The sequence below is a fragment of the Ixodes scapularis genome, unplaced genomic scaffold, assembly GCF_016920785.2.
Source record: "Ixodes scapularis isolate PalLabHiFi unplaced genomic scaffold, ASM1692078v2 PGA_scaffold1__304_contigs__length_218370807, whole genome shotgun sequence".
Taxonomy (NCBI): Eukaryota; Metazoa; Arthropoda; class Arachnida; order Ixodida; family Ixodidae; genus Ixodes; species Ixodes scapularis.
This window is the reverse complement of record NW_024609846.1, coordinates 174,551,367-174,567,456: the sequence shown is the minus strand read 5'-3', so window position 1 is coordinate 174,567,456 and position 16,090 is coordinate 174,551,367. Positions and strand designations below refer to the sequence as shown.

At 47.8% G+C, this 16,090-nt stretch overlaps 1 pseudogene; it reads right to left on the bottom strand.

Moving 5' to 3' along the window:
- Positions 1 to 1,471: 1,471 nt before the first annotated feature.
- On the bottom strand, positions 1,472 to 15,573 carry LOC121835868 (annotated as a pseudogene).
- Positions 15,574 to 16,090: the final 517 nt, after the last annotated feature.

Genomic DNA, 16,090 nt, shown 5'->3' with positions numbered 1-16,090 from the left:
TGATTGCTTAAAAATTATTGATAGTATAGCTGATGAATACGACTACGTGTTCTTTCAGAATTTAGAGTTAATATTATCAATACCGGATGAAGAAGAGAGCTTTAGATTGTTAATTATTGCACCTACCATCGTATGATATTAATATTAGATTAATTGGCGAAAAGTCGGGGCCATTCAAGTTGGGGTACACAGAAACATCGATGGAAGAAAAAAATTGTACAAATATATCGTTTAGCAATGATGCACACTCATCTTGACCTACTCGTTCCCCATCTGCGTTTGTCAGCTTCAGATCACTGGTTATCATTAGGTTTGATCAAGTTCCAAAAGTGGCGAACATTTGTAAATGAAATTGTGGGCAACGTGTCAGTAAAAAAATTGCGTTTTACTTCTAATACTGCACGTTTATATTCTTGCTCGGCGCAATGATAGGCCTGCGTTAAAGTGACTGTCTTGTTTTGAAAGTTTGGCTACACGAAAGAGGCGTTTCTTTTTATTGTAAAGTTGTTTAAGTCTGGTGTTGTATCAAGGGGAATTACTTTTCGATGATAATGTGCGAGCAGGAATATATGTGCTTATTAGATAGTTAACTCTTTTCGAAACAGACACCAATTTTCCTGTACCGAGCGTTCAAAGAAATTTTCCACAAAGGAACCAAGAAATTCACACAATAAACTATTTATAGCCGTAAAATTAGCTTTTCCGTATTTATGAATCTGTTTACCTATTTTGGGGGAATGACTTGTGGTAATATTTAAGGTCAAATGCAGCAATAAGTGGTCACTAAAACCAGGTAGGTAGGTAATAGGGGAAACAAGGTCGGCGAAAGTTGACAATACAAGATCTAACACTGAGGCACAGGATGACGACACTCTGGTGGGGTGAGACACTAGCTGAGAGAAATTGTACTCCGAACATAATTTGATGAATCTGTCACTCTCACGCAAAAGAACGGGCTTTCGTATGGTGTTTCTGATGACCACACAATATTTGGATAGTTAAAATCATCCAAAAAGATTAAGTTTGGTGTGGGAGTTCGCAAAGTCACTGTACTGATTACGTCATGAAGTTTGTTCAGAAAACTATTGTCACTTGAGAGAGGGCGGTAACCGGCACCCAAGATATATTTTATTATGATTCACGGAAAGGCAAACAAAAACTGTTTCGAGGCCACTCGCAACATTCAAATAAAGGGAATCTATATATGATCGGTGACTGCGATCAGGACACCTCCGCCTTGGCGAGCTTCCCTATCAGTGGGATAAATTTTGAAGTGTTTGTTAGTAGTTAGAATTTCGTTATTATGAATTTTGCTAGAGAGCCACGTTTCTGTCAAAACTACAACATCAGCCACGGTGGAGTCAATGGCAGAGCGGAGATCGTCGCGATTTCGCATGACACTTCGGATATTCGTAAACAGAACATTAAATATTTCGGGCGCGAAAGAAGAACCACTACCCCTCGCACAATGTTAGGGCAAGGCAGATCGGGCAGATGCTGCGCGTGCAGTTAAATTTGGTGTCACATTATTTTGGAAGGATGAGGAAGGTTGATTATTATCGCCTCCAGGGCTTCTTGTATTTGTATTGGTCTTGACCGGCCTTCTGTCATTTCCAACTCCATACACCCTGTCGTTCGCATTTTCATACATGACACATTTATTGTTCACGCAAAGCTTATTGTAACGCAGTTAGAAGACTCTCTTTTGTAATTTTCCAAACTCAAAAAGTTTCTGTCTTGCTAGGCGCGTAGCCGGAGAAAAATCTTCAGTAGCCGTTATGCCGCAGGCTTTAGGCTTAGGTCGTGATTGTAGAATTGTTTGTTTTGTTTTGAAGGATGAGAACTTGACAATCACTGGGTCTGCAACCTCGGAAAGCGTACGACCCAAACCTGTGAGCACGTTCAACGTATTCATTAGAAACTTGCAGACTAAGTGAAGTAGATAACGTATCTGATAATTTTACTTTTGACAGTTCCCAAGATTCAGGGGCGGAATCTTCAATACCGTGAAAGATAATATTGTTCCTTCTTGAGCGGTCCCAAATATCGTCCTCAATGCTCTCACAACACGCAAATATAAACTGATATGTTCTAATGAACGAACATGTATCAAAACTTCTTGCTGCATCAGTGGAGTGAAAAAATGTTATTTTTAAAATCCCAACTCCTTATAGAGTGCCCGTTCATATGTCCTGAATTGGGTTGTTGCTTCTACTATCCAACTCTACACGCATGTCTGTGTACGAGCTAAATAGTCAGATAAATTAAGTGGAAAGCAACACTAGTTCTTTAACATTAAATCACATTTTTATCTTTTGTTAGAAAAGGCAGAATGTATGGGATGTTGTGAACCCAGCGGCTCGTCTACATAAGAAAAAATAGGCACCTCCACGAATTTCACCGTGTGAAAATTTAAGGCGTTACATTAACGCCTTTCACATTTTCAGTTGCGCGCTCGGGCATGGAGCTGATCTTGAGACTTCATCTCCAGACCAGTGCAAAGAGCAAACGGTGGCGTTATCTAGTTTCGACATGAGTGCTCGCTATGGTTATTGAATAATGGCGCCACCAGCACAATTCTCACTTACTTTGGTCGTTTGCGTTGGTGCCATTGTGTTAGATATCTTACACCGCGGTTGGATCTCACCGAGGAAAGTGTAAATGTTGTTCTAATTTTATTGCATGAACGTAACAGCGTCGTGAAAAAACAGTAAGCGAAATTCACCAGCAAAGATGAACCTTCGGAAAGAGGATGAGCTTATTACATAGAGGCGCTGATATGTCCAGTGTATTTTAGAGCGAGTCGCTAAACTGATAACACCCTGATATATAGAGGGTGTTTCGTAACACAATACATGTTTAATTTCACCACAAGAGTAAACAAAATATAAAATATAATAAATAAAGTCCACACGCTGACGGTTCGTGCAAGAGTGCATGTCTCAACTCTCTGGCCATGATGCCATGTCACGTTACACCATGACGTCACGTCACAATAATATCACGATGTTCCGGGACGCACGTCACGTGACAGGGTGTCGTCACGTGAGATAATGTCTTTATAGTGTCACATGACCTGACTTGACTTGGTCACGTAACGTTAAGTGGTGACGTCACGTCAGGAGACATGACGTGGCATGCAGATGTCAAGTAACATTATGGCGTCATGTGACTTTAGTTGACACCATGACATGAAATGGTGACGTATTCACGTTATATTAGCTGGCACCAATAGATGACAAAGTGACATCCCGCCATGTGACGCTCCAGGTAACACAATAACGTGATATCGTGACGCCATGTGACACCATGGTGTCCCGTGGCACCGTAATGTCGCACGACGCCTTGGCGCCACAGTGTTACGCACGACACACTGCGAAGCCGTGTTTTCACTGAACCCCGGTGATGTGCCCGCCATAGAAATTATTTCTCTGCCCGCAAAAAAGGGGCTTGAAAAGACCCTACCAAAGCAAAGAGAGCCAGTGTTGTCCGCCTTACCCAAGAAACGCGTCCTCTGTGACGAAGCAGGGAAGTTATTTTTGTATGCTTCTGCAGCCTTTACATATTCAAGGCCCGATAAGCTACCTTAGCAACGCAGTATGGGCGCGGAAACCATGCTCCAAATCCGCGATCGCGGGAATCTGCCACAGAGGGCTAAGTTCAGTAAAAGCACTTCTCAGCAGACTTGTACGTAATCCGTTACAAGTAACGGATTTCTTTGTAAACCCTTATATTTATCAGTAATTTTGAGAGGGAATAACGACACATTTTACGAAGTAATCGCAAGTAATTTCTCTACTTATTTACGTAAGGAAATCGTTGTAATAGGTTAGATTTCGTTTTCATTCACGGGAAAAAAAGCGGGAACACAAAACACCAACCATAAAAAATCGTTTCTGACCGAAAATATTTTTTCTAAGGACAAGTTTTACCGCAAAATACTTTTTTCACGTCACTGAAAGAGGCTTTCGATGACGTAAAAAATTCCAATCTTTTTTTTTTCATGGCTTGGTGGTTTGCAAGTCGCAAGTCGTAAGCTTGCTCGCCCAACGCGCAGGGAAGAGCACACTGATTAAACGAACTGGACTCTCGGTGCAAACAATATTATGAAGACTCCCGAGGTCAAAATGTTTCCTTCCAAGGGAGAGAGAGAATAAACTTTATAAAAGCCTAATAAGATCCAGAACGTTGGGTTCCTTCTTTTACGGCCGACATAGTGCTTTCCCTGCAGAGTGGCCGGACGGTCTCGGCCGGGCGGCGACTTGCTCAGCTCTTGTGACCGCAGCGAGTTGGATAACGCAGCCAGAGCTGAGCAGCAGGGCCCTCCACTGAGGGTTTCGTTGTGGCAAGTGTCGTGTGAGGGAAGAGGGTGGGGGATCGGCCGGGGATCGTGGCCTTGTGTTCGTCTGCGTCTTTTGTGGAATCGTAGCACTTGGTGCATTTCTCTCGATGTCATTTCTGATGTTCTCGATGTCGTTTCTGACCGCGCATAGGTCCAGGAGTCGTTTTATATAGTTACCAACTAATAACTTAACTCAAATATTTATAGTGGCAGAATATAACAAGGCAGACGACGTTGTCATTCTCGATCACATTGATAGAGAGAAGGATAATTTTTATAACTTTCATTCGACGATCACTCTTCTGTAGACGAATGATGGAAAGTCTTTAAAAAATGAAAGTCGTTTACAACTCCCTGTAACGCCGAATTAGAGCGCAGCTCTTGAGGAGGAGGAGGGGAAGGTACGGGGAAGGGGATACATGCTCCTCCTCCTCTCCTGCTCGCCCCCATTTAGGAGAAAATTATCCGCTAAATTTACCGACAATAAATTCCCCGCTAAATTTAGCGGAGAAATTTGCCGCTAGATTTAGCGGGAAAATTTTCCCGCTAAGTTTAGCGGGGAACATTCTCCGCTAGATTTAGCGGAGAAAATTTTCCGCTAAATTTACCGGGGAAATTCTTTCCCTAGATTTAGCGGGGAATTTTTTCCGCTAAATTTAACGGAAAATTTTTCGTTAAATTTGGCGGGGAATTTTTCCGGCTAGATTTAGCGGGGAAACTTGTTCCACTAAAATTAGCAAGAAAATTTTTCTGCTAATTTTAGCGGGAAAATTTCTTTGCTAAATTTAGCGGGGAAATTTACGCATCATGCATTGCGCAGTTACGCCGACGGTGACGGCGACGGCGACGGCGACGCCGACGCCGCTCAAGCCGGAAATGGGCGCCTAAGAGCTGCGCTCTAAAAGACTTTGACGTCATGATGATCATGACTTATAAAGTCAAATTCATAGTACCAACTAGCCCAACAATCTGCATTGACTCTAAAAGACAGTGAGTAGCTGTATAAGTACATCTCGACTAAAAACAAAGGAACAAAGATGGCTAGCCCCTGGACAACTCGAGAGCTCATTCAGTGTTACTGGGGTCAAACTTAGCGTTCGGCACACGGTGAAGAAAACTCGGAACTTAAAGGGTTAAGAAGCGTGATGACTTTATCGTGGCCTGTCCACTTCCGAATGTTGCGACTTTTTGTCCTGACATACACGGTTCCCTCCAACGTTCTACTAAATTCTACTTTGATCTAGTAAGGTTGGCTGACACTAAAGTGACTAAGGATCAAACCATCGATCCTACAAAAAAAAAAATGGGCAGGGGGAGGGAGGAGGCTTATAACCCGCTGATGGAAGCCTCAGATTTAAGGAATTTCTCTTCAAACCCCTGTAAGCAGTAGCTCAATAACTTCCAGCAATCACCGAGTGACGCAGCACGCCAGGCAGAGTGAAAGGTATGGCGAATGCTCCGATACGTACCGTGAGGACCCGTGTAGTCGTAGGAGTACATTGCGTAGCCCTCCTCTTTGGAACCGACTTCAAATTCATCATAGTTCACAGTAATGTCCTTCCCTTCACTTGTCTGGCTCATTTGGATCCTGAGAGCTTGCTCGTTATTTGACGTGAGTGCATGAAGATTCTTGTTCCCTTTAGTAGAAGGTACAACGTACGTTTACAAATAAAGCAGGAACGCCTCTTTCAAAGATCCAACTAACTTATCAACGACTGTTGCAGTAAACTACTTTAGGGCTGAGACAGGGCTTAAGCACACTCCTAACAAAAGCTGGATGAATGGGCGTCACGTTTTAAAACGAAAAGCATGCGATCGTCGAAAAATGCTCGCTAAATTCTTTAAATTGGCGTTGAATAGAGTTCGCTTCACACTAAACTGAACAGCTGACTAAACTGAACAACAGGTTCTTGAAAACGAAAAAGAGTTATAGGTAAATTCTAGCGTAATTTTGTCCCGTGAATTTAAAAATCACAAGCATTTGACCACAACGTGCCAATAGACGCAAAAAAAAAAAAAATCCGAAAAACCAACCGCTGGGTGTAACGCCATACCCAGAGGTGGTGTCAGTTGCCCCGCGCGTGCCTCTTGTGAGAGAATGCCTTCCGAGCTTTTCACTGCTCGGGTAAGGATTGCGGAAAGCGAGGAAAGGTTCAGGTCTCTGCATAATACGTCATGATTTCCTCCTCGCACCGAACGCGACGGGAAGGAGGGGCTTCAGCCCTATTTTAAAAGCAAGTGCTGTTGTGGCTGCTTCGCGCATTCATCCGAAATATAATTTTGATATTTGTAATCCTTGGAGGCCAAACAAAGACGATTTAAGTGTTTTTTTTTCTTCTCAAATACAGAACCCCTTCAGTTTCCCTTTCTGTCAGCATGCAACCGAAGCAGTGAGTTGAGAAAACTAATCACTCAGCGTACAAGCGGGACCATCATGGTGTTCGGCATGTTTCTCTAGTTGTTCTATCATCACTAAATTAATCATAAACAGAAAAAGAAAAACCCTGAGCCATTCCGCTCTGTAAAGGTAGATGACCATCGAAGCTGTTTAGCACATGGCACAAACGTGACAAATTTTTTAACAAAGGTAGAAACACATTTATGCATGATCTCCATCGCTGGTGTTTGCCGCCCGCCGCCACCTCTGAGATTCTCGTTGCCGTTCCCGCCTTTTCTCTTCGTAGGCGCGTTCCTCTTCGGGAGTCCGGACTATACGCGCCCTCCCCATTACGACGGGAGAAGTGAAGGGAAATCGAAAATGAAGAACGGCAACTTGTTTTCTGGATTTTTTTCATACATTCGCGTGGACGACTATCGCCGCCCCGAGGAGCCGGAAAAAACTGGAAACGCGCGACGGGATCGCCGCGCGGCTGAAAGCAGACACGAGCGACGGGACCGCCAGGGGTTTCCCCAGGAATTCAAATTAGAAAAGGGAGTCTAAATTTTTTTTCTTTTCTTTTTTTTGCGGGGAGGGGGGTTAGGGGGGGCATTTAGAATAGAGGAGTCGTTGCGAATTAAGGGGATGCCTTCAGAAAAGCAAGGGTCTGTACACCCTCCCCCCCCCCCCCCCCCCCCCTTAGGGAGTATGTAGGGAGATTACTGCGGATCGCCATCCCGGGAGAGCGGATTGAAACTAGGGACACAATCGCATGGAACGGCGACAAAGAGAGGGCGCTGCGGGTTTTTGTTGACGCACATGAAAAATCCACGTAACCCTTGCCATAAACAGCTTAGCTGTAAAAAAGCTAGTGACTTGCTCTTTTGGCGCCGCTCGATTGGTCCCATTAGCTCGTATCGCATGCTAGTTCTGGACATAAGCTGAAACGAAGTATAGAAGCACAGATTGAATCAAGCTTAAGATAAGGCATTGAAAGTAATACATTCTTACTAGAAGAACAGCTATTCATATGTTTCATTATAATACAATATAATTATGTGCTGCCATAGCACATGGCAACTCATGATAGTTTTATGATTGTTTGTATTCAGGAGCAGAATGATATGCTCGTCAAGTAAATCTAATACTGGGAGCTTGTTTTCAATCGTAAATTTTAAGTAAGCATATGAAGGCTACATCACCGGTTATTGCTGTCAGCTTACCGTATTTTTACTAACTGGTTTTGTGCTAGGCCTGTACCTTATTTGTTATGCAAGAATACTTTTTAGTTTAACGTAAGCATACATTTCCTTGCGCGTAGTACGGCTTCAGGCGCACAATGTGGACGGCTTCCGGTTGTGGAAGGCGGAGTGATGAAGTCCGTGTTCCGTCGGGCATCACCTCGTAGTTCTGATGCCCGAGTCGACGAGGCACTTTGTAGTGTCCGAAGTAGCGCTTCAGGAATTTCTCGCTTAGGCCGCGTCGTCGAATCGGGGTCTAAACCCACACACGGTTTCCGGGATTGGAGCGAACGTCGATCCGGCGAAGGTTGAACTGGGTAGTGCCGACACGTTGTTGATCTTAAATCCGCAGTTGGGCGAGCTGGCGAACTTCCTCGGCCCGTTGAGCAACCACCTGGGCGTCGGGGACCCCGTCGTGAGGTGGTTCGTGGGTTAGCATCGCGTCGAGCATTCTCCTGCCATACACCAGCTTTCTGCCATACACCAGCTGAAACGGTGTTACTCCCGGTATCTTGCACCGCCGTGTTTCAATCAAACGTGACGTAGGGTAACACCTCGTCCCAAGTCTTGTGCTCTACATCGACGTACATGGAGGTCATGTCGCCGATAGTTTTGTTTAGCCGTTCTGTTAGTCAATTTGTCTGCGGATGGTATGCAGTGGTTCGACGGTAGCCGGTGCCACTGAGACGAAGGACCTCTTGCGTCAGCTGGGCCATGAACGAAGATCCATGGTCTGTAATGAGTACTTTGGGGGCTACTAAAACTCGCTATTGTCTCACACGGTACGCCGAGACGAAAGCCCTTCCATCAGGTACGGCTGTTGAAGTCGCCAAGTTTTTCATTGAGTCCATTGTCCTCCGACACGGAGGACAGTGGACTCGATGAAAAACTTGGCGACTTCAACATCCGTACCAGATGGAAGGGCTTTCGTCTCGGCGTACCGTGTGAGATAATAGTGAGTTTTAGTAGACCGTGTTTCCCGCTCCGCTAAGCCCCTCCGCTACCCGGAACTTTGCAGCCAAGGCCATCGGCGCGCAGGCACGGTGGCGGTTTCTTCGTAGCGGAGGACTAGCGGAAGGGGAAACACGGTCTACTGCAACTCCCTAAACTGTGGCGACGATTATCCAGCGGCTTCCTAACGTTGATGGCGGGAAAAGGTCAAGTAAATTCATTCCGATCTGCTGGAACGGCGTGGACAGGGGAGAAATCGGATGCAGAAGTCCTGACGGCTTCATCGGTTAACCCCTGCGTCGCTGACACTCGTGGCATGATCGAGTGTCGAGGTGAACGGTCTTCCGTAGCCTCGGCCAGTAGTACTTTTTTCGAAGCCTGGCGAGCGTCTTGCTGTAGCCAATGTGTCCAGCCGTTGGGTCGTCATGGCATCCTTGGAAGATTTCTTCTCGAACACTGGAAGGAATAACCAACAGCCTTGCTGTGTTGTTGTTGACGAAGTTCTCTTTGTACAGCACCCCTTGCCGCGGGGAGAAGGCAGGCATAATTCGTAAGAAAGCACGGGGAACCGCACTCGCTTGTCCCTCTAGGTATTCGATGAGCGCTCACAGTTCAGGGTCGTCTCGTTGGAGGGCTGCCATGTCGCTGGGATCCAGAGCGCCGAGGAAACACTCATCGTCGTCGTTTTCGATGCAGGCAGGACCGGCCTCGACTGGGGCCCTTGACAGGCAGTCGGCGTCATTGTGCTTCCGGCCGGACTTGCTGACACCACGGGGTGGAGTCAGCACCGAGGACAAGGGTCGTCGGAGGTACTCCTTGAAGTCCCTTGGTCGCTCCCCAAGGCAAGGTCGAGGGTCGCTAAGCGCAAAACCTCGCAGGCCCATTTATCGGTACGGGCACCTCCGGTAGACGTGATCGACCTCGCCGCAATGATAACGCAGCGGTTTTTGATCGTGCATGCGCCAGACATCCGTCTTCCTAGGCTCCAGTTGTTTAGTGCGGACGAGATGGAATTGCCCTTTACGATGTCGGAAAGTCTGCGGCTCTGGTAGGTCACGTCGAGATAACGTCGAATACACCCGCGCAGCTGGAGCCGGCCTCCGAGCTACCGCGGCGTAGGTCAGAGAAGGCTCCTCCGGTACTGCTACGCTGGCAGGAGCCTCAGGTTGTCAGGTTGGAATGCCCGTTAAACTTCCTCGCGGACAACTTCGAGTATTGACACCGAAGCAAGCTGGTGGGCAGCAGGCAGGAACTTCTTTATTTTTTCCCGGACAACGTCCCGGATGATCTCGCAGATGTCCGCAGTGTTGCAGCTCTAGGGAGAGACGGCAGTGAAGCCGGGAAGTCTCTCGTCGTGAAAGACCCGTGCTTAAAGGGCACATTCGATGTTTGGGGCGTCAGTAATGTAGCCTTGGGCGGTGGTAGGCGGGCTCCGCACAAAGCCTCCAAAGAAGATTTTTTTTTTTTTTTTTTTACTCCGCGCATCAGGACTCGCAGCTTTTTCTCTTCGGGAGCGTTTGGATCGGCGCGGTTCAGGAGGCAGAAAACGTCTTCGACAAAGCTTGTGGCCCTCTCGTTTGGCCCTTGGTGTCTTGCATGGAGAAGTTCTTCGGCCCGCTGACGTCGCTGCTGGCTGGCAAAGGTGCGTCGAAGCTCGGGCTGTAAGTCTTCTCATGACGAAATCGACACTTTGTGGATCTCCAACCAGGTGCGTGCCGTGCCTTCCAGAGCGAGGTAGACATTCTGAAGGCACTGCTCTGGTGTCCATCGGTTATGGCGGGCCACTCGTTCGTTATGTTGCAGCCAATCCTCAACGTCCTCGTGGATCTTCCCGTGGAAAGGCGTCAGAGTCCGGGGTGCAACGAGCAGGTATACGACGGCGGCGGCGGCCGGAGCCTTCTGCGACTGGTTGTCTATCGACGGCCTCGTTGACTGCTTGGTCTTAAGTGGCAGGGGTCCGGATTCCGCGAGTAGGCTTTGGTTGCGGCGACCTGATCGGGTATCGGTCTGGTCTTAGTTGGGTCCTCAGGTGCTTGGGTTCGAACTTCAACTGCGGGAATTCGGAGGGGTGCGCTGCACCGACATACGGTTCCCCGCACCTCCACCAAAAAGTCACGAATGACTAGGTGACGAAGCAAGGAATAGCTCAGTAAACAGAAACGTTTAATGGGACGAACTTGTGCCCAAAACGAAAAGGAAACAGAAGATAACAGTAGAGCGTCGCGGGCGTCGATGGCGGCGTAAGAGCAGGATTGTACGCTGGGACGAGACTGACTGCGGCTCGCCAGGCGGAGGGGTTATGTACACGCGTGGGCTTCTGGAACAATCGGGGTAGAAGGTTCGGTGCGTAAAACTTTCGGACCTCGAACAAGCAACAGGGTTCTCGCATTTTCCAGAAATCCAAATTGAAAGAATAAATGCAATACGCGTCGCTCCCAGGAATCGAACCCTGTGCTTCCGCACGAGAGTCAAGCGCGGTAACCACTCGGCCACGCACGCTTTCCTTTTCTTTTCTTTATTGCCTGTTGGGCGTTTTTCAACATAGTTACAAAAAGGAGGCTAAAAACACATCAGCCCCAGCTTGGCTGACGCGAGTACATTAAAATTCTTTCAAGGAAGCACACTCATCCAAAAGCGACATCAAGTCGGGAGGCTCAGGCCGTTGGCGGTACACCTCGCAAATGTACGCGACACTTCAAAAAAATGTTCTCGGACAGGACGAACATTCGCTTCCGCATGGCGGACGCCCATTCTCGTCTTCCAGATGCTATGTAAGCTTAGAACCAACCATAAATATGTCAAATGGCACTCCACCTTCATTTTCGACTGACAGAAATCGAATGCCGCGCGGGTTTATAGGGAGGGTTTTCTTTATAGTGCGCTGGAGTATGCCCCAGTGGAAAACCGCGTCCCAGCACTCAATAAACACATGTTCTATCGTTTATGTTTTTTAGAGAGTAAAAAATTTACCGACCATGGTAGGTATATTCTCTTTGCCGCCAACCATGGTTTCGCAGGCAAAGTACCTGAATGCAGTTTGAAAAAAAAAAGAATTTAAAAGAGGGTTGAACTGGCATTTTCTTAACCCTCTTCAGCATACCAAGTCCAGGGCCCTCACTGTATAATGTTCTGTACAGAGGTACCGGCATTAAAACATCCACCAAATCTTCGTATAGCTTTTTCTGTCGGACAGTACTTAGATAATCTAAAGAAAAACGAACACTCAATAAACGGAAAGAAAGCAAAACTTCCCACAAGTAGCCTCGCGGCCCTGCTCAAATAACATCACATGAAGACACGACAAAATTCGGTAAACATTACGCAAACGAACCTGCATAAATCTGCGTAAAATATAGTGGTTCTGATCTCTCAGAAACATAAACCGCGACACGATTTGCATTATAAACAAGTGGGACATACCTAATCTACCACTATGAACAGAACGAAACAAATTGGTTCGGGCAGATCTTTCCCACACTGAGCCCCAGATGAACACCGCGAATACTCGGTGGAGCCTCTGCACGTTGATTCGCGTCATGGGCAGTACTTGTAAAACATACAACACTTTTGCTATAAAAAAGGCTACAAATTGTGGCACGTGCAAACATGGACAAATCTCGGCCCTTCCATCCCTCAGTTTTCATTCTAACCCTTTCAGTCTCCTCCTTCGAACACTCCGTGCTGTCTGGACAATGCTCCAGCGGCACGCCAAGGTACTTAGGTGGCAAGGCTGTCCACCAAACGTTAAGAAACATATTTTGAGTGCTGGCCCAGTTGTCATGTCAGGAACCAGCAGATTTATCCCAGTCGACAACACCGCCCGTTTTCTTGCAAAAAGAAGACGCCACGCTGACTGCCTCCCGCACACTATCTCGTCAGAGCAAAAAACGGCGACATCATCTGCATAAGCCAGTACCTTGACCTCGCAGTAACGGTGCAAAACTATCGATAGTATCGATAGTCGCCAGAAATCTGACTATCGATAGTAAAAAAAAGTGAAAGCCGTTTACAACTCCCTGTAACGCCGAATTAGAGAGCAGCTCTTGAGGAGGAGGGAAGGGTACTGGGGGGGTCAAGTGACCTTGGGTGGGGGTCACGTGACGATGCCGATGACGTCATCAGTAACGATGACGATGCGGATACCGATGACGTCATCAATGACGTCACTGATGACGTCATCAGTGATGATGACAATGACGATGCGGATGCCGGTGACGTCATTGATGACGATGCGGATGCCGGTGACGTCATCAGTGACGTCACTGATGACGTCATCAGCGATGATGACGCTGACGATGCGGATGCCGGTGAAGTCATCAGTGACGTCACTGATGACGTCATTAGTGATGATGACAATGACGATGCGGATGCCGGTGACGTCATCAGTGATGATGACGATGACGATGCGGATGCCGGTGACGTCATCAGTGATGATGACGCTGACGATGCGGATGCCGGTGACGTCATCAGTGACGTCACTGATGACGTCATCGGGGGTCACGTGACCCCGGGGGTCACGTGACTTGGGGAGCCACGTGACTTTGGGTGTCACGTGACCTTGAGGGTCACGCGACCCTGGGGAGGGGGTCACGTGACCTTGGGTGTCACGTGACCTTGGGGAGGATGACCTTGGGGGTCAAGTGACCTTGGGATGACCTTGGTTACGCCGACGGCGACGGCGACGCCGCTCAAGCGGGGAACGGGCCCCTAACCGCTTATTCACACTGGAAGCGGATCCGCGTTCGCAAAGCGGTTGCGAACGCGGTTGTATGAAGGTCCAGTGCAATTGCACGCGCACACGATAACATCAAGTGCGCGTGCAGTTGTATTGGATCTTTATACAACCGCGTTCGCAACCGCTTTGCGAACGCGGATCCGCTTCCAGTGTGAATGAGCGGTAAGAGCTGCGCTCTAAAACTATCGATAGTCGACTATCGAAACACTATCGATAGGACTATCGATAGTCGACTATCGGAAAACTATCGATACTACTATTGATAATCGACTACCATAAACCTATCGACGGTACTGTCGACGGTTTACTATCGATAGTTTATTGACACTAGTAGTTTGCGTCGCTCCATCTTCTCTTTTTCTCGCTTTATTTTTTCAAATGGGACACGAACTATACTCTGTTTCACCTTCGGATGTAGCGCACGGAAGGCTACAAGCGCGAGCTCTTTGCTCTAGGGTTCATCTTGGCGGCACAAGCTCTCGTGCGTTAAAGGGAAGCTGAAGCGGTTTTAAACATGAGAAAATACATTTGAGCCTAGTTAATGAGACCTCAGCCACCACGAATATCGTATTCGTTTGGTCATTTTCTGCGCGGATTAACCGGAAAAGCGCCTTCAAAGTAGCGCCGAAGCCACGCCTCTCCGAAGTAGAGGGAAAGGGGAGAGAGGAGGAAACCCGTCAGCCGGCGTCACAAAAGGACCGGCTGGGGGACCCCTCCGCGGCTGGCCGCGCTTTCCTCGTAGGCTGCTCTAGCATCTTTTCGAGCCGTCGTCGTTCTGCCGCTGCATAGCGCTTGCTTTCATCCGTTGACCGGTCATGCTATTGACTCAATCGCCTGACGTGTTGATTGTTCCCTTGTTTGTTTACGTGTTTGCAGAATTCTTGTGGCACCGAACCAACTGACTAGGCATGTGCGAACAGTGCTTTTTTTAGTTCGAAGCGAATTCGAAGCGAATGGTAATTTGCTTCGAATATTTTCGAAGCGAATAATTCGAATAGTTGTAGGAAAAATGATTAGCAAAAGTTATGCAGTGGTCACTTCACAGACCATTTATTTTCACTGCAATGCAGCCACAAATAAAAACTTAAGCTCATGCACAAATCAAAACTTAGTACAAGAAAAGTCAGTGATTTTCATGAAGGAACACGAGCTGCTGCACATGATCAGGGAGGAGAAGCTCCCTTCTGCAGCTCACGATGCTTCCTGCGCTTGAGAAAAGCCTTTCACTCCTAGTCTGGGTTGCTGGTATCGAGAGATACCTACGGGCAACACGGACCAGGGATGGGAACAGATGTCTTCCCCTGCACCTCCACCATGCCAAGGGGTCTTCTGTGCGCGCAAGGAGGAGTGTCTTCAGGTACTCAACAAACTCGGTAGCGAATTCGTGGCCTGGCTTTTGGTGCGTGTCAGAACTAAGACTGGAGAAGACATCCCACAGGGTGTCTCCCAACGAGTCTCCTATGCCTCCGCTAGTTTCGGCGGCTGCATCACTAGGCTCGTCCACTGATGCGCTCTCCTCGACGGCCTTCGTCAGGAGTGTGCGTGCCCATTTTTTTTCTGCCTCTCCAGTGTAGCACCCGTCCTTGTACCTGGGGTCCACCAACGTTGACAAGGCTAGAAGGCGACACATCTTCCCATCTGGAAATCGTGTCCTGATGCTTTGTATGAGGCTCGAGGCAACTGATCCTGCTTCATCGGTAGAGTGTCGACTGAGAACAACCTTGGTGCACTATAATAAGGGAATCACTTGGGAGAGGGTCGAATAGCTGTCTCCAGACAGCTCAGTTGTGGCTTGCTCGAGAGGCTGCAAGACCTGCACTACTGCAGCCATGAGCCTCCACTCACTTGCACTGAGAGGTTCCACTGTGTCACATTTCGACAACTCCACACTGACGGGCACGCGAAGCTTCACAAGCCTCTTCGTCATGGCGTGTTCACTGTTCCAACGTGTTGGAACGTCTTGCACAACTTCAAGTGGCTCAAGGTTCATGTTCTTTTGGATTTCCATGAGGCGCCCGCGGGCCTTTGCAAGCTCCTTTTATATCGAGCCACAATGGTTCTAGCTTTCGCACATAACTACGAGAAACCCGCCACTTCTCTTTTGGCGTTGCTGATGCACAGCTGGAGTGTGTGTCCGAAGCACTGCACGCCAGACCACGGTGACCGTGCAAACGCTGAGGTGAAAATCCTAGCGTTGCCCGTGACTACATAAATCGGCATGGTGCCTGGTGCTGGTAGTTCCCAGTCCCCGATAGCACTTTTGATGAACTGTTCCAGGTTTTCGGCCGTGTGGGTGTCCGTCATGTCCGTACAAGCCAAAGCGTGCACGGGCTGTCCAAATTCTTTGTCCATCACGTGGCAAGTCACGGAGACGTAGCTATTGTTTGCGCGCGATGACCAGCCATCCGTCGTGATGGAGTAACATTCTGCTCCGCTACTGAAAA